The sequence below is a fragment of the Calypte anna genome, chromosome 6 (genome assembly GCF_003957555.1).
Source record: "Calypte anna isolate BGI_N300 chromosome 6, bCalAnn1_v1.p, whole genome shotgun sequence".
Lineage (NCBI taxonomy): Eukaryota > Metazoa > Chordata > Aves > Apodiformes > Trochilidae > Calypte > Calypte anna.
The window spans coordinates 16,178,646-16,194,460 of record NC_044252.1 but is presented as its reverse complement, the minus strand read 5'-3'; positions in this window follow the sequence as shown (position 1 = coordinate 16,194,460).

Sequence of the window (15,815 nt, the reverse complement as noted above, 5' to 3'; positions counted from 1 at the left end):
GAAAAAGGCACAGGGAACAAGGAGGGACCCAGGAATATTCAACAGCAAAATCTTATGGTAGAAAAAGGAGAAGTGTGTGAAAAAGAGAAACTGTGTGAAGTTTTCCAGTGTGGCTCAAAGAACAGGTCATGAAGATGATCCAAGGGCTGGAGCACTGCTATGGAGACAGGCTGGGAAAGTTGGGGTTTTTCAGCCTGGAGAAGAGAAGGCTCCAGAGAGACCTTAGAGCACCTTCCAGCACATGAAAGGCCTACAGGAAAGCTGGGGAGGGACTATATAGAGCGGTGTGGAGTTACAGGACTAGGGGGGAATGGTTTCAAACTGAAAGAGGGGAGATTGAGATGAAATCTAATGAAGAAATTCTTTGCTGTGAGGGTGGTGAGACACGGTCCCAGGGAAGCTGTTGCTGCCTCATGCTTGGAAGTGTTCCAGGCCAGGGTGTGTGGCAGTAGGAGGTGTCCCTGGCCATGATGGGGGGGTGGGACTAGATGAAACTTGAGGTCTCTTCCAACCCAAACCAGTCTGTGATTCTATGAAAAGGAAGGAAGCAGAATCAGGCATCACAAACTGAATGGATGAAAGCAGAGTGATGCACAGAGAGATCCAGAGTACCACACAGGATTGTGATGAGGGTTGGGTTTGCAGCTGGCCACCCCCCATCTCCGGTACATACAAACAAAGCTGCCAGTTCTGCATAAATGGCATCAGATGAGACACATGCATCAACACACACAGCTCAGAGCAGAAGATTAAGCATCTGAATTGTCCCTCCTGCTGCTTCTGAAGGTTTTCAAGGGTAGAAACTCTCACACCAGCCTTTGACTCTTGGTGGTTTACACTGATGGCTCTGCCAGGTGGCATGTGACAGTGTGGGAATGGTGTCTGCTGGATGCTGTGTACAAGGCTCTCAGCAGCCACCATCAGACACAGCATACTCAAGAAAAGCTTCTGAACGTCAGCCAAGTAGGATTCAGTCCAAGCTTCTCATGCACCTCTTGTAACCTTTCAATATATATTGCTGCTAGGAAAAGTAGTTTGCTCTCTCTGAACAAAAATTAGAAAGGATTAGCAAATTTCTTATCCCTCAAAGGAAACATGAGGCCTTTGGAAAATTGGCTGCTTCCTAGGGGATTACATGGCATGCCTTGCCCAGTCTCAAGAAGTCCTTACAAGTTTTTTTAAACTGGTAAGGTAGGGATCCCCATGCTAGCAGCAGAAGCTTTAATGGGCATCCAAACATAGATGCTAAAATAGGGGCTGCTCACAACACAGCAGTGCAACAGCCACAGATCACTTCTAAGACCCTGGAGATGCAGCTGGCACAGGGTATCAGACCAATGTGGCCCCTGCTCCCAAAGGATTTCCTAGGGCTCATTTCCTCACCTCTTATCCACCCACCCTTTTCATGCCCCTGCAGGAAACCATGCCCCTGATGCTCCCAAGGTCAGCTTGTGAGCCTGACCACAGTTCAATGGCAGAGATAACCTTTGCAACCAGAAGTCAGGCTGTGAGTACAACAGCAAAACCAGGAATGGAGCAGGAAATAAATGTTTTCCCCTTTCCATAGCTTGCTCTCTGTTGCACTGCTTTTGTTGTGTGGGGTTTTTTTATGATCAGCTGTTTCAAAGCATAACACAGAACTTTTCCCCCATTTAAAAGCCACTTCTGGTCCATCTCAAGTGCAGAGAGTTGAAATTTGGCAGGGAAACCAAGAGAAGTTCCTTGGGGTAGCTTTCTGTGAAAAGATTTGGCACCTTGAAGTTACACAACAAGGTTGCACAGCACATTTTGTACCTGTTTTGTTTTAATGTGCCCCCAAACTGCTCAGGGGATTTCTCAGCACACACTGGGTCAGATTATCCATATGGTGAGAGCATTGTGGCCACACACAAGTATCTGCACCAAGCATGCTTGCACCAACATTTTACCTCTCATGTCTGCAGTCATACCAACAGGAGCAGATAAACAACAGAAGCAGATAAAACCTGTAATTCCCATGAGCAGAAAGGACTCAAAAAAAGCTCTAACCAATAGCCCTTAGAGATCCCAACAGCTTGGGTGTGTTTTCAGCTATGAAGAATTGAGGGTCTGGGGTCTTTTCTGCTTTGAGTTGGGCTTGGGGACTTTTTGCTGCCTTTGTGCTTCCCTGTAGAACTTACACAATCAAAAATCAACTGTAAATAGAAGTGTAAATTCATCAGCTGCTTTGATCTATGCAAGTAATTCACTTGGCTCTGCTCACAGCTCAGTCCCATCCTGCAGTGAAACTCACATGCTTTGGTTTATTATGCCTGCATGGTCTAATCCCAGAGATCACAAAAATAATATTCCAAGTTTAATCCCAAAGGAAGGATTACTAGGGATCAAATCTATTTTTTCACAATAAATCCCTTTTATGTCTTTTTTTTTTTCCTCGTCAGCAAATGAAGCCAGTGGATTTCAGCTCTAAAACACTGTTGGGATACTGCAGAAGAGATCCTTGCTCAACATTTACTTTCATTTTTTGCACAGTATCAACAGAGATTTATTTTCTCCCACTTGCCAAAAATAAAGTCTGGTCTAGATTCTCAGCTGCAGCTGAGAGCACTGGGAGGGAAAGCAGCTGAAGCTCATTTTTGCTGCTTCCTAATCTTAGAGGGCAGTTTCCAATCTTCTCAGCTTTCTACCGTGTGCCACAACTGCTTCTTCATAGGAGAGTCTGAACCAAAGATCTGAGCTGTGGCTTCAGCAAAGGCAGATGCAGAGAGCACAGAGGGTGGGAGTTTTCCCCTCTAAATCCAAAGCCAGACTCACCTCACAAATCCCAGCTTTTTAGTTCATTGATATTTCTGTAGTCCTCTGAACGAAGCCAAGCAGATGATTCAAAAGCCTTTAGCATCCCACTGTCCAGGGATGGGATGTCACAGCATGTTCTCCACACAACATGGATGGAAGAGCTGCAGACCTGCTGGCCTTGCTGGAGGAAACACCAGTGCCAAAGCAAACAGAGGTACCTACCCACTCTCCCCAGATCATGTCTTATGGAAGACACACATGGAAACTAAACTGGTATCAGTCTTGCCCACATGCTACATATAAATAGTACAAAACAGACTGGGCAAAACAGATTGTGCATTATCATTACCATCAAGTCAGTCTCTTTATGGTTCCTCTGCTAACCAGACCATATTTTTTGTCCTAATCTCAATACACTTGAATTAGCTCTGCTAAAGCAAGCAGAACGATACAGGTGAGATAATCTAGTATGAAAAATTCAGTTATGCTAGATGTGTTCTACATGGCACTATAAAAAGAGTGCAGCTGACAAAAGCAACAGCAATTAATTGTAGTGGAACAAAGCAATCAGACGCCTCTGATTACCGAGAAGTGGGTGTGAGCCAGTATCAAATCCACCTGTGCCCAGTTAGGGCAGGCCCCCTATTGAGCATGTGCAAGACCAGGGGGCCAATAAAAGGTGAAACTCACAGCCACAGATGAAGAAGAGAGTGGATCAGGCCAAACTGTTTGTATGAATTTACTTTATGTAGAATTAGAACTTGTAATATATGTTAATGAATTTGTGTTCATAACCAGTAGAATTCAGGGATAAACTAAGAAAGAAGTGACCAAAAGCAGATGAGACATGTCAAGACCCTAACGGGATTAACTTCTGTCTTGGAGATAATTAGAAGTGTAAGTCCTGGCACCACTGAGACAGCTGGGCACTGGGGGAGTGTAAACACCGGCAGGAAAGGCAGGATGAGGCTGCCAGAACTAGCAGATAAGGGGAAGTTTTATTGCAAGGGTCCAATTATCCTCTATAACAAGGGGATGAAGTCATCAAGAGCAAGAAAGGTAAAAAGTTCAACCCTGAGGAAGACTTCGTTACTTCATCTGAAGACCCCCAAAGACCCCCGAACACATCCCCAAAAAGACAACTCCGCCCAGACTCCACCTGTTATGAATATGTATGTAAGGATGATGTAACCTACCCTTTTACTGTATAAATATCCTAACCCTTTCCCTTAACCCTTGGAACTCTTTGTCCAGCACGAGCTGGGGGTTCCCCGGATCCGAAAATAAATACCTTTGCTGTTTAGAGACTCAAACTCTGTCTCTAAACAGTTTTGTTTGGCCTTTTTTGGCTTCACAGACTAGCTCACTCCCGAGCACTGTATTACCTTTATTGCACCACTAGCGCTCATCGCTTCCAAGGTGAGGCTCTCTGTGGAGTCTCAAACCCGGGGCTTTCGGCATTGCAGTACTGGGTCTTAACCAGCTGCGCCTAATTGGGCACAGGTGGATTTGATACCGGCTCACACCCACTTCTCGGTAATCAGAGGCGTCTGATTACTTTGTTCCACTACAGTTAATGGCACAAATGTCCACAAAACTGGGATCTCCTTTAGTCCTTCAATGCTACATGGGCCACATTGAGAGGAGGAGAAGTGCCTACATTCATCTGTTTTGAAAACCTGCTTCAGATTTCAAATGTACCTCCCCACCACCCTCCAAAAAAACAAGAATCATCTCATGGAGGTCACATGGAGCACTGAGTTTTAAGAGTTGGGGTTGACCTTGCTTGTGTCACAAGAATTCCCTTCAAAATAAGAATGAAAACCCATCAGATTTGCCCAATATTTCTTAAAACAGAAGAGCTCCCCTGTTTCCCTAGGGACAGTTGTGAGGATCCAAATCTTTATGCCTGAGCAGTCATGAGCAACAGAGCACTTTGTGTGGGCTAAGTCAAACACAGAGGTTATGTCAAATATGCATCACCAAGTGCAGGGCAGAAACTCGCACACACTGAGTACACAACCTAAGAGGAACACTTCATGCAGTAGAGATTTATCCCTTCTCCTGAGAATGGGGGCAAATTTCTGCTCATCTCAGAAGCAGCACTGAAGCAAAGCCTGCTGAGTAATGCAGGAGTCCTGAAAAATCCAACAAAATAGAAAACTTCCATGCTTTGCTGTCACAGAAACCAGGCCTCTCAAAAAAACCAAACCAAACCAAAAACCAAAAACAAACAAACAAAAAAACCTGGGAAGAGGAGGAGGACATTACTGTGCCCTGGTAAAGAGATGTGACCAATGTTGTTCCACCAGCCTCCTGGATTCACCTGTGCTTTCATCCTCTCAAGCAGTGATCCCCAAAGTGGGATGCACAAGATGATCCAGTGGGTGTAGAAGGAAATACTATAATTTTGCTAGCACATATATATTATTTACAAAAGGCTATATATATATTTATTGGAGGTGTTTGCTCTAAAATTTTTTTCATGATCAAAAAAGTTTGGACACCACTGACCCAGAGGAATCCCGACCCCCAGTAGCAGTTTCAGCTGAAAAGCTGAGGAACAGCAACTGCTGCAGCAGTGCCCACAAACATCCCACAAAACTGAGGGAAGGGGAGGTGGGATGAGGGTCATCCTCACCCCCTGCACAGGAGAGGAAGCACAACTGACTCTCATTACAACAGCAAAGCCAGCTATGCAAAGTGCTGTCTCGATGACAAAGGAAACCAGCCAGGGAAACAGCACCAAAATAAGACCCTGAACCCAAGAGAAAATGCATTTTCTTTACTGCCTGGTCTCTGCAGAGATGGCTTTGGTGTCAGTCATAGCAGGAGGTAAGACAGTTTCCTGGCATTCCCTTTCAGCCTGTAATGAAATAGGAAGACAGCCACCAGGACTAGAACATGAAGCAAAAGCCTCTGAGAAGTTGCCATCAACTCAACTCAGCTCAACACACAAACAGTGAAAAGCCCTCAGTGACTGAGCAGTGTTCAAAAGGATGCTCTTCCAAGCCAGCTTCACTGCCACACTCCTTCTGCACAGGCTTCTATTTGGTCTTTTTAGCCCTTCCTGTATTTTAAGCAAACAGCTTGAGGCACAGCAGCATCATGTGTATCCAGTTCTGGAGCCCCAACACAAGAAGGACACACAGCTCTTGGAGCAAGTCTGGAGAAGGGCCATGAAGATGCTCAGAGGGCTGAAGCACCTCTCCTATGAAGACAGCCTGAGACAGCTGGGGCTGTTCATCTGGGAGAAGAGGAGGCTCTGGGGAGATCTTACAGCTGCCTTCCAGTACCTGAAGGGACTCCAGGTAAGCTGGGGAGGAACTTTTTACAAGGGTTTATAGTGACAGAATAAGGGGCAATGGATTTAAACTGGAAGAGGGGGTAAGAAATTCTTTCCATCTATAATGTATTATTGCATAATTTAGGACTACAATTATCACAACTTAGTGCTAAGTGGGTCATTCCAGAACACCACACAGTTTTCTGAAGATGAGGCAATGTCAGCATGTGTGACTATATAGTAGACAGAAGCCTGCCTGTAGCAATGCAGCGTTTTGTTGTAGCAGCTTTGCTTGTTTTCACAAATACTCTTGTAAGCCAATGCTTCTCTTTAAGGAAAGCTGTATCTGTACAGTAGCAAATACAGAAGCATGAAAAGCCTATGTAACTCTGTCATCAGTGCTCGCATTGCAACATCTCACTAGATTGGGATCTGAACCCTTCTGACTGCAAAGGCAATGAATTGTGTGCTCTAAATAACATCTCAGGCAGGAATGTTAAATCTGGAAATAAATTTTCAAGCACTGTAACTTTCTCAAAATGAGTGAGGCCCACGCTGGATTATCTGCTTTTCTCTATAGATTAGCAAGGATTTGGTTGGAAACCACAGTGTCAGCCCTGTAGCAGATGACAGCATCATCCTTGCTCTCTATATATGCTGCCCTAGACAAGGCAATGTCTGCACAAGAAGAACAATTATGCTCCCCATTGAAACTCTGGAGCCAAGGTTGTCCTGTTTGGTGTCTCTGTTGTTCTGAGTGTGTTCACACTGGCTTAGACCACAGGACATTCCTTTTTTTCCCAAATGCACAGGCAAATGATGCCTTCCCCTACAGATTTCTAATCCCTCTCAGACAGGCAGCAATGAATTCCCAGACTGGGAGCCCTGAGATGGACTTGGGCAACCTCCCCATCAGCAGGAGCCTGCTGCTCCCTGAGCCTGCTCCTGTTGAAGGACAGAGGCAGCTGTGGCATTTTCTAGCTGTGCAGCAAAGGTCTTTGGTCTCTGGATCACCTGTGCCAGTACCCTGAGGTCTGTGCCCACCTCTTTCCCTTCTCTGTGGACAGTTTGAGGTATCCAGGTGAGCATCTGCTCCACTGGGTGCTGCGTCTGTGGGTGTTCTCTTTCTTCACCAAGAAGTGGAAGCAGAGCCACTTACCCTCCAGAGAAAGGGGCTTGTGCTTCAACCCCACATTTATTATCTCAAAATTAGCATCTCCCCAGTTACATGCAACTACAGGTTTGTCTCAAGGGTTTTTCTCAAATGAAAATATTAAGACAAGACTCTTCATGTCCTGATACCTGCACAGACAACACTGAGGGTTCTCTCCTAGTCCTGGAGAATGTGATACTCCAACAAATCAATAACTAAACAGTTCAGCAGCATCAGTGTAGTCATCATGTCCTGAAACCAAACACCTTGGCTGGTTGCACAGGGGAGGAGAACCCTTGTGCAAACTCAGCCCTGTTGCTTGAGATCTTGTTCCCTGAGGAGTTGTAGTAATGCTGGCAGTAGATCCCTGGGGAATTAGATCCCTACTCCTTCACACAGGACCCTGTATCCCTGGAAATCACTAATTAAAAATCACAACCAGCAATGCTCTTACAGGATGCAAGCATTTTCCTTGTTTACTTGCACCCTCCAAACAGTGAAACTCTCAGACTGAAATTATGGGCACATAGCAAGATTATCCCCTGAGTATTATTAAAAAATATAGAGCTAACAAGTTTTTTTTCTAATATGATATAAAATAAGTGATCTTGAAACAAGCACTCGGCTCGGTAGTTGGTGCTGATCACCCAAATGAAACAGGTCAATTCAAGAATCAAGACCAGTACAGACCTAGCCCTTATCTGGCCAGCTGAGCTTCTTGTTGCTTTTTACTAGAACTGCTTTGTTTGCCCATCACCTCCCTCAAAAAACAGCTGGTTTCCATGCTATACAGAGCCATTTTTCAGAGCTTTCCTCTCATTTTTAATTTTTTTTAAAGGAAGAGAGTGGGTCTGTTTTACTTAGCCTGGGAACTATTACTGTAGAGTTGCACAAACAGTGGAGGCTGCAAAGCAGAATTAAAATCAAAACCAAAACCAACGAAACAACAAAAAAATAGAAGCTGAAGTTAGCACTGAACATTCAAGCTGCAAAAGCTTTGGTTATGCAATAACTCATTTCCTGGGTGTGAACATCTGACACACAGTAAATGAGGTGGAGAACACAGTTGGAAAGTAAGTAGATTGGAAGCCTCCTACATCAAATCAGTCACTCGAATCTCTGTGCTGTGAGTCAGCCCACACACCACATCTGGGCATCAGTGCTTGTGATCACCTCTGGTAGATGTCAGAGAAAACAAAATAAAACTTATACAGGTTCCCTGGATTTTGTGGAAGAGAAATATATATTGCAGGGAGGATTTCCTGACACACATTTCAAAATAGTGTGCCTGCTATATTAAAAAAACCCCAGACAACATTTATTCCTCCTTTGAAGGAAAGCCCTGAGGACTTTCCCAACTCCAGTCTCTGTGGGGCCCTACACTGGAGTGGCCCCAGTTTGGAGGTGCCTCTTGTACTGGGGGGCACTAAATGGTTCCCAGTATCCATATATGGATCTCCAGTGCAAAGCAGGAAGAATGATGCCTTCCCTGGAGCTGCTGCATGAACTTTGGCCAGCACAGCCTATGACCTTCACCACTGCCTCTGGGCCAGCTCCCTGCCCCTTGGGACCCCAGCTCTCAATCCTTCCTCCAGTTTCCCATCCCTTATTCCCATACAGTACTTTCCATATGGATCCCATGCCTCAAATGTGTCATACAAGCATCTTCCATCTCTGCTGTCTCTCCTCTGGGCTATCCAGATCATTACAACATGGCTTTATGAAGTGTATTTCAGCAGCTGAGGTGTTACTTGTAAGGCTCAGCCATGTCTGGCTGTGAGCAACATCCATGGACCTGCACCCCTCCAGCCCTCATAGGAAGTGCACGAGGCCTTCTTGGTAATTCAAAAAAAAAGGTCAAAAATATGAGAGATGAGGAAAAAAAATTTTTTAATTTTTTTTTTTTTTTAAATATTTAAAATTTTTTTTTCCAAAGTGCAACAGATCATCTATGTGAAGCACCCAAGGTTACACTTAAGCAACTTTCCTGTCTTTCTGGAGAGACAAGTAAGTGCTTCATGAACTGTAACAGAGAGTTTTCCATGGCAGGAGAAATCAATGAAGATTTCTGCAAAGTACAAATAGCACAAGAAATGGAATAGCAAATAGTAGCAAGATCAGATGATTGCAGAAGAAGCAGTGGTGACATTTACCAGGTTATGAGCTACGAGGTGTTTCATCATCTTGCTCTTTTTCCCCATACTCCATAGCACATTGGCTGGAGCTCAACCAGAGTCACCCATTGCAGGCTCCAATGGCTCTTGCAAAAAAAAAAGCACCCATTTTTACCCCGGAAACAAGCATCTATTTCAAGAGCAGTCCTCTATCAGAGAGCATGGGAAGATATCACATTCCTCCCCAAAACCTTGCCTAGCCATCCACTTGGTTACTGCACCTACCTAATTAGATGGCTCACAAGCACTACATCTCCCAAACATAATTACCATCACCCTCACCCCCTGGCTTCATCACACCTTAAATTAGGTGTAATGGTTTTAGGAATAACTGCTGCATCCAGCAACAAAATGAGGAGATCTTCCAGGGGGCTTTGCCTAGCAATGAGGAACATCCAGAGAAGATAAGTTCCAAGTGACTTTAGTGCAATGGTTGATGAAACAAAACAGGGGGAAAGGAAGGAAAGAGCTGGGCTTAAGACATAATGAGGAAGGGGCATTAAATAATTTTATTCAAAGAGGAAGTGGCTGAAAGACAATCCCAACTTCAGAGTGAGCAGAAGAGGCCTCAAGATGGAACAGGGCAATCTGTTGGTGCTATTTACATGCCCATGGGTGCATAGACCCCATGATGATGGTCCCATTTAGGGCATTCTTTGGGCCTGGGGAAGGAAATTGATGTTAATGGCAGTGAAGGCACAGACTGGAGGCCAGGAGAGGAGAGTCACTAATGGGCAAAGCAGATGTTGCTTGAGCCATTGAAGAAGGCAGGCCAGGGGTTAGCAGCAGCAATGCTGATCCAAACACAGACACTCAGGAGGTTTAATGGGGCTACTGGTGAGGCTTGTCCTCCAGCTTTGCCTTGGGACACACCTCCAGAAGAAAGATGCTGAGCCTGCTTGTTCTGCCCAGAGGTGAGCACAATCGGTCAGATCCTCTCACTGCTGGAATACCTGCAGCAGAGCCCCTCAGATTCACAGCTTCCACTGAGCTGCCCCTATTTTTACAGTTTAGCCCTGGCTGGCTGTTCTCCTAAAAGCTCAGACAAAACCAAAAAAGGAAGATCAAAAAGCCATGAAAAAGCCAGGCTATCTCCAACCCCCCCAAGAATAAGCCAGTCATTGTTTTCAGTCCTGTTGTGTAACCAGTATATACATTTCCCCCCATTTTAGGTACATTACACATGAAGCTAAAAGAGGGAGGTTGCAGGTACACAAGCTGGAAAATCCCCTCCTTTTTCTTGGTTTTACTTATTTTACCCTCCCCATTCACCAGCATCATATTTATTCCTCTTAAACTCTATACCCAGATGTGTACCTTGCTTAAGATCAACCCATCATGGGCAGTAGTCAGCTCAATGAGCCATGGGCAGAAGGGGCACCAGAGCTTCACTGGGTCTGCAGCTACTCTGCAAGTCTGAATTCCCAAGACCAAGGCAAAATGTTCCCTCCGAGCAATCCCTGCCCTGGGAAAAGCAGCAGCCCTTTCCATGAGGTTTCAGCAAAGATTTGTCACAGCAAGAAGCTGCCTTGAAGGGAAGAAGAGCTGACTTGGGACTTCTCACCTGAGGCTCCTTTTCCAGTCTTTAACTCTGTGTTCTTGTTTTGCCTGAAAACTCAGGAGGGGAAGAGGCACAAGGGGGAGGTGTTACCAGGATTTGTGCTTGCACGCTGAATAATCCACAGGGTTTCTGCACTTCCATGTGACATGGAGGTGGGTGGGCTTCAAGGAATAGGAGTAGGAATTGCTGTGTAGAGGGCAAGCCCAAAGCATCGCTCAGTCAATTAAAATTCTAACAAATGTAACAAAAATCAAGTCAAAAGACAATAAAGTAGGATAAAAATCTCAGCTGCAGCAAGGAAAAGATTCAGAAGAATCAATTTTTTTTCCATGACAAAGGACATTGTTCAAAGCAAACCGTTCATAAGCCTAGTAAATTATTTCAATTAATATTTGCCAGCAAACATAAGGGTTTTCCCTCAGGAGGGTGGATCAACAGGGTCAAAACTTGTCCTTTTGGGCTGCATAGAGGTTTGTCACCAAGAAGAGACAACTCAAACTTCTTAATTGTGATGATTTAATTTTAAAATAATCAGGGAAGCCATTTAAATGCAAACAATCCATAGAGAATTTTAGCCTTCTGGAGAACTTGGGAGAAAGACAACTGAAAACAGAAGTGAGAAACAGGGAAATTTTAGACTGTGGCTGTAACATTGTGATTTTTTTTACTTATTAGTACTACTTTAAAAAAAAATCACAAAAAAGCAAAAGTCCAAGGAGGTCTGGCCATTTGATTTTCCCAAATTTCAAAAAAATTTAAGCTCTTTGGAAAGAAAACAACTGGTTGTGGGCATGCAAGAGGCATTTGGGTAGGAGCAGCACAGAGTCTCAGGAGCATGTGCTAAATCAAAGTATCTCTGACTGCTGCAGCTGCCTCCAAAGCAGCTGTTAAAACACCAGAAGATATCAAAGCAGCACCAATTAACTTCCTGCTTTAGCACAACTTCAAAGTATTTCAGGGAGATCGTGAGGCAGAGGTTTTGCAGGGCAGTTTATAATGGAAAGCAGTTTGGGGCTCATTCAATCAACTCCAAACCCATTTGAGATTCTCCTGTATTTTGTCTAAAAAAGAGCTAAAAAAAAAAGGCTAAAGCCATAAAACACTTCTAATACACTGCATCACCTATCACAGGTGAAGGAACCAGCAAAAATTCAGGTTGATAAGATCCATCTCCAAGCCAGCACTGAGAATCAGAAGAATCAGTCTGGTCCTTCCCAGCATCGTTACCTTTGATGTCCAACTCCATTTCACCTGCAGAGGTGGAAGCCATGTATAAGGGCAGATGCAAGATGGGGTCTGCAGTGTAAACAGGCTTGTTGGGTCTGGCCATGGGGCCCCTGGGGTATCCATGAGCAGCTCCTACCTGTGGCATAGGCAGAGATGAAGAGGCTGGACAGAGCCAAACCCTCCCTGTGATCTGCGGGGCCACGGGTTGAAGTTTGACATGAGGAAACACTTCTTCACCCAGTGACTTCTTCACCCAAAGACACACAGAGCTGCACACTCCTAACCTTTTGATCAATAACTCCCAGCATGAACCAAGTGTTGACCATTCTGGAAACCCCTCTGACACCACAGAGCGAGACACCTCTCGTGGTGAGAACCCACAGGCTGGGTGGGAGGGTACAAGGAGACCCAGCACCAGCCAACACCACCCCCAGGAACTGCAGACATGGTTGAAGCCACCTCCAGACTTGAGTTTCCACCCCAATATTGGCTTTTTAAAAAAAAATATGTATTTAGCTCCATTGCTGATACTTCGCTTGTCCAGGGCTTCAGGTGCCTGAATCACACCTGGTTTTGATCCACCATGCATCTTGGTTTTTTTCCAGTCCTGAGACATATGCTTCTGGACATATTTGACCATTTGTTTTGATCTTTTTCTGGTCAGAAACATTTCTCACATCCCCAAGTATGTCTCCACTCAGCAACACATTTTCTTAGCCTTAAATTGTAGCTAAAGCATTAACAGCTTCCCCATGGATCTGCCTGAAGCTCATTTGTGAAGCCTCATTCCATCCCTATTGAACCCTATTAACACTTACACAGACACAAACCCATTCCATGCTTTAAAACTTTCTTTTTTTCCCAGAAAACAAAAAAAGCTGTCACAGCCAAAAATATAACATTTTCTCCTCTGAACAGCAAGCAGCATCCCTGGGGATTCAGACAAGTAGTGTTGGTCAGAAGACTACTGACAAACACCAGCAATCTGTGACGTCCAAAGATTCTCCAGTGTCCCCTGATGTAAGGAAGTGGCTAGGGTCCCTCTTCACAAAATTACAGAATTGTCACTGTTGGAAAAGGCCTCTAAGATCACTGTGTCCAACCTTCAATCCCCACCCCGCAAAAAATCCCCATCCCACTGCAGCATGTCCTGAAGTGCCACATCTATACAGTTTCATAAGATCTCCAGGGGTGGTGACTCTGCCACCTGGGCAGCCAGTTCCAGAGCCTGACTACTCTCTCAGTAAAGAAATTCCTCCCAATATCTTGTCTAAACCTCCCCTACTGCAAACTCAGGCCGTTTCCTCTAATCCTGTCATTATTTACTTCAGAGAAGAGGCCCTTTCTTCCACCCACTATGCAGAATAAAATCAGAGTCAGCAAGCATCCACATCTTGCTCCAAGTGCTGCTGCTCTCTCCAGGGGTACATTTAATTATTTTTTAAATTTTTTTTTATTAAAGAGGAAATGTCTCTTGAATAAAATCTGATACCTTTTAGTGTACCAGCCTTACCCTGCCATCACTGTGCACAACAATCAACACTGGTATTTTTAGCAAAGCCTAAATTTTTTATTTCCTTTTGGCAAATATGCAGAATTTTGCAATACTGTATGTATAAAAGTTGCACATAATAGTGATTAAATATATAATAGTGAATAAAATCATATATAACTGTGAAACCAGTTCAATTGAAGAAAAGTTTTTAAAGAGGAGAAAGGTAGGGAAATTTTCAGGGAGTTTCATACTTAATTTGGTCATTGTAGGTCCCCTCCAAACAAAAATATTGTATTCTAATTTGACCAAAATCTGAATTCTCAGTTTAAGTGAATCTGTTTAGCAACATGGGGTTTGGCTACATCAAGACAAAGAGGGAGCCTCATTTTCAAGCTGTAAAACCCTCCAAGGTGACAGTAGGCACCATGGATAACCCCTCACACTAGAGGAATTTTTGGTGAGGGTTAAGGCTACACCCTCCCCTTGGGGAAAACAAGGGGATGAGAAGCACTGGTCAGAAGCTTCTGCCCTTATGGAAAGAATGATCCAAGTGTAGACCTGGTAGGGGTAAGGCTGCAGTTTTAGGAAGAGAAGTGTTAGCCACGTAGGAAGAGGTAAAAAAAGAAAAAACTAGAGGAGGAAAGGAACAAATCTGATCCCTCACAAAAGTTACAGTGCAATTGAATTGACAAAATGACAAGAAAAGTATTTCAGGTGTTCTGAGGCATCCAAGACAGTGTTGGTTTTACAGTGACTCACAGATAGAAGCAAAGAACCCATCACCAGCATCCCAAGAGGATATATAAACTTCCTCATTGGCAAGGGGTGCAAATGTCAGTAAAATGGCAGAGGACTTAAATATAAAACCCAGTCACAGAAAAGTGAGCTATGCAGAAATTGATGAGGTTAGAAAAGAACATCTCACAGCAAAAATTATCTTGCAGCTAGCAGGAGAGCACAGCCCAATTCACAAAGCTCTTTCCAACATTCCCTTAGGGTACTTGTTGGTTATCAATCTCATACCAGTATCTAACCTTAGATGAAGTGAGATGGGTTTCTTTGTTTACCCACTTTGGGGTGTATTCCTGAGCAACCTGGCTCCAAGAAACCCAGAACCCATGTGGCTGAAAAGCTTACAAACAGCTTGCAAAATATAATCTCCAGCTTTCTGATGCACCTTATTGATGCCATTCTTTTTTATGTTTGTTTGTTGGGTTTAGGACCAAAAAGCATTTTCACAGGAGGTTTTCACATGGTCATACGTAACATATAGGGTCATATAGAACTAACATGTCCTTGTAACTTTTGCATTTCTCACTAGTGATACTCTGGATTCCTGAGGATGAGGGAGACACTGGCAGCGGGGCACAAACCATGGGGGAATTCTTGCATCTGTAACCAGAATGATTGAGCACTTTCAGAGCTGTCCCAGCTGAGAGAGTTTAAACCTACTTTGCAAAATGCCACATAGGAGCAAGAGGTTGCTGTCATGGGTGATGTCTTATAACACATCCTGCACATGAAAAAAGCTGCAAGGAGGAAGAGAATAAAGTGGAGAGGAAACCACTCCTTGGGAGCCTACACCCTGCAATGGAAGGCCAGCACCTTGCAGTAGCAGGAGCTGGAGGCAGTTTTGTTATTTGGCCTTTGGTGCTACACCAAGATGGACAAACACTGTGCTGAGCAGCCATAGCCACAAAGGTCAGAACTGGGCAGCTAGAATTTACTACAGATTTGTGATTTGCCACGTGTTTTGCACTGGTTGATGTCCACAGGTGTTGGATACATCCCAAGCTTCGGTGGATGTTCCCACAATAAGGGCCCCTCAATGGAAGCCAGAAGTCTGCCACCTCCGGGCTGAAATGGTCCAATATCAGTGGATATTTTGCACAGGGAAAAATAAGCTTTTAAAAGATGCAATAGCTCAATGTGAGGATGTGGCTCAATAGAGAGCCTGAGGAGGGAAGACCCCAGGATGATGCTTATTTTTTCCAATACTGAAGAGGTAAGTATCAATGTAAGAAAGGCAGAAGCTGCAGCTAATGCATACATGGCACGAAGTGGCTCTATTTTTATTTATGTGGTGAAGGGAGTAAAAAAGCTGAAGGAAAACAGACTTTCAGGTACTCACTGTCCTGTGACAG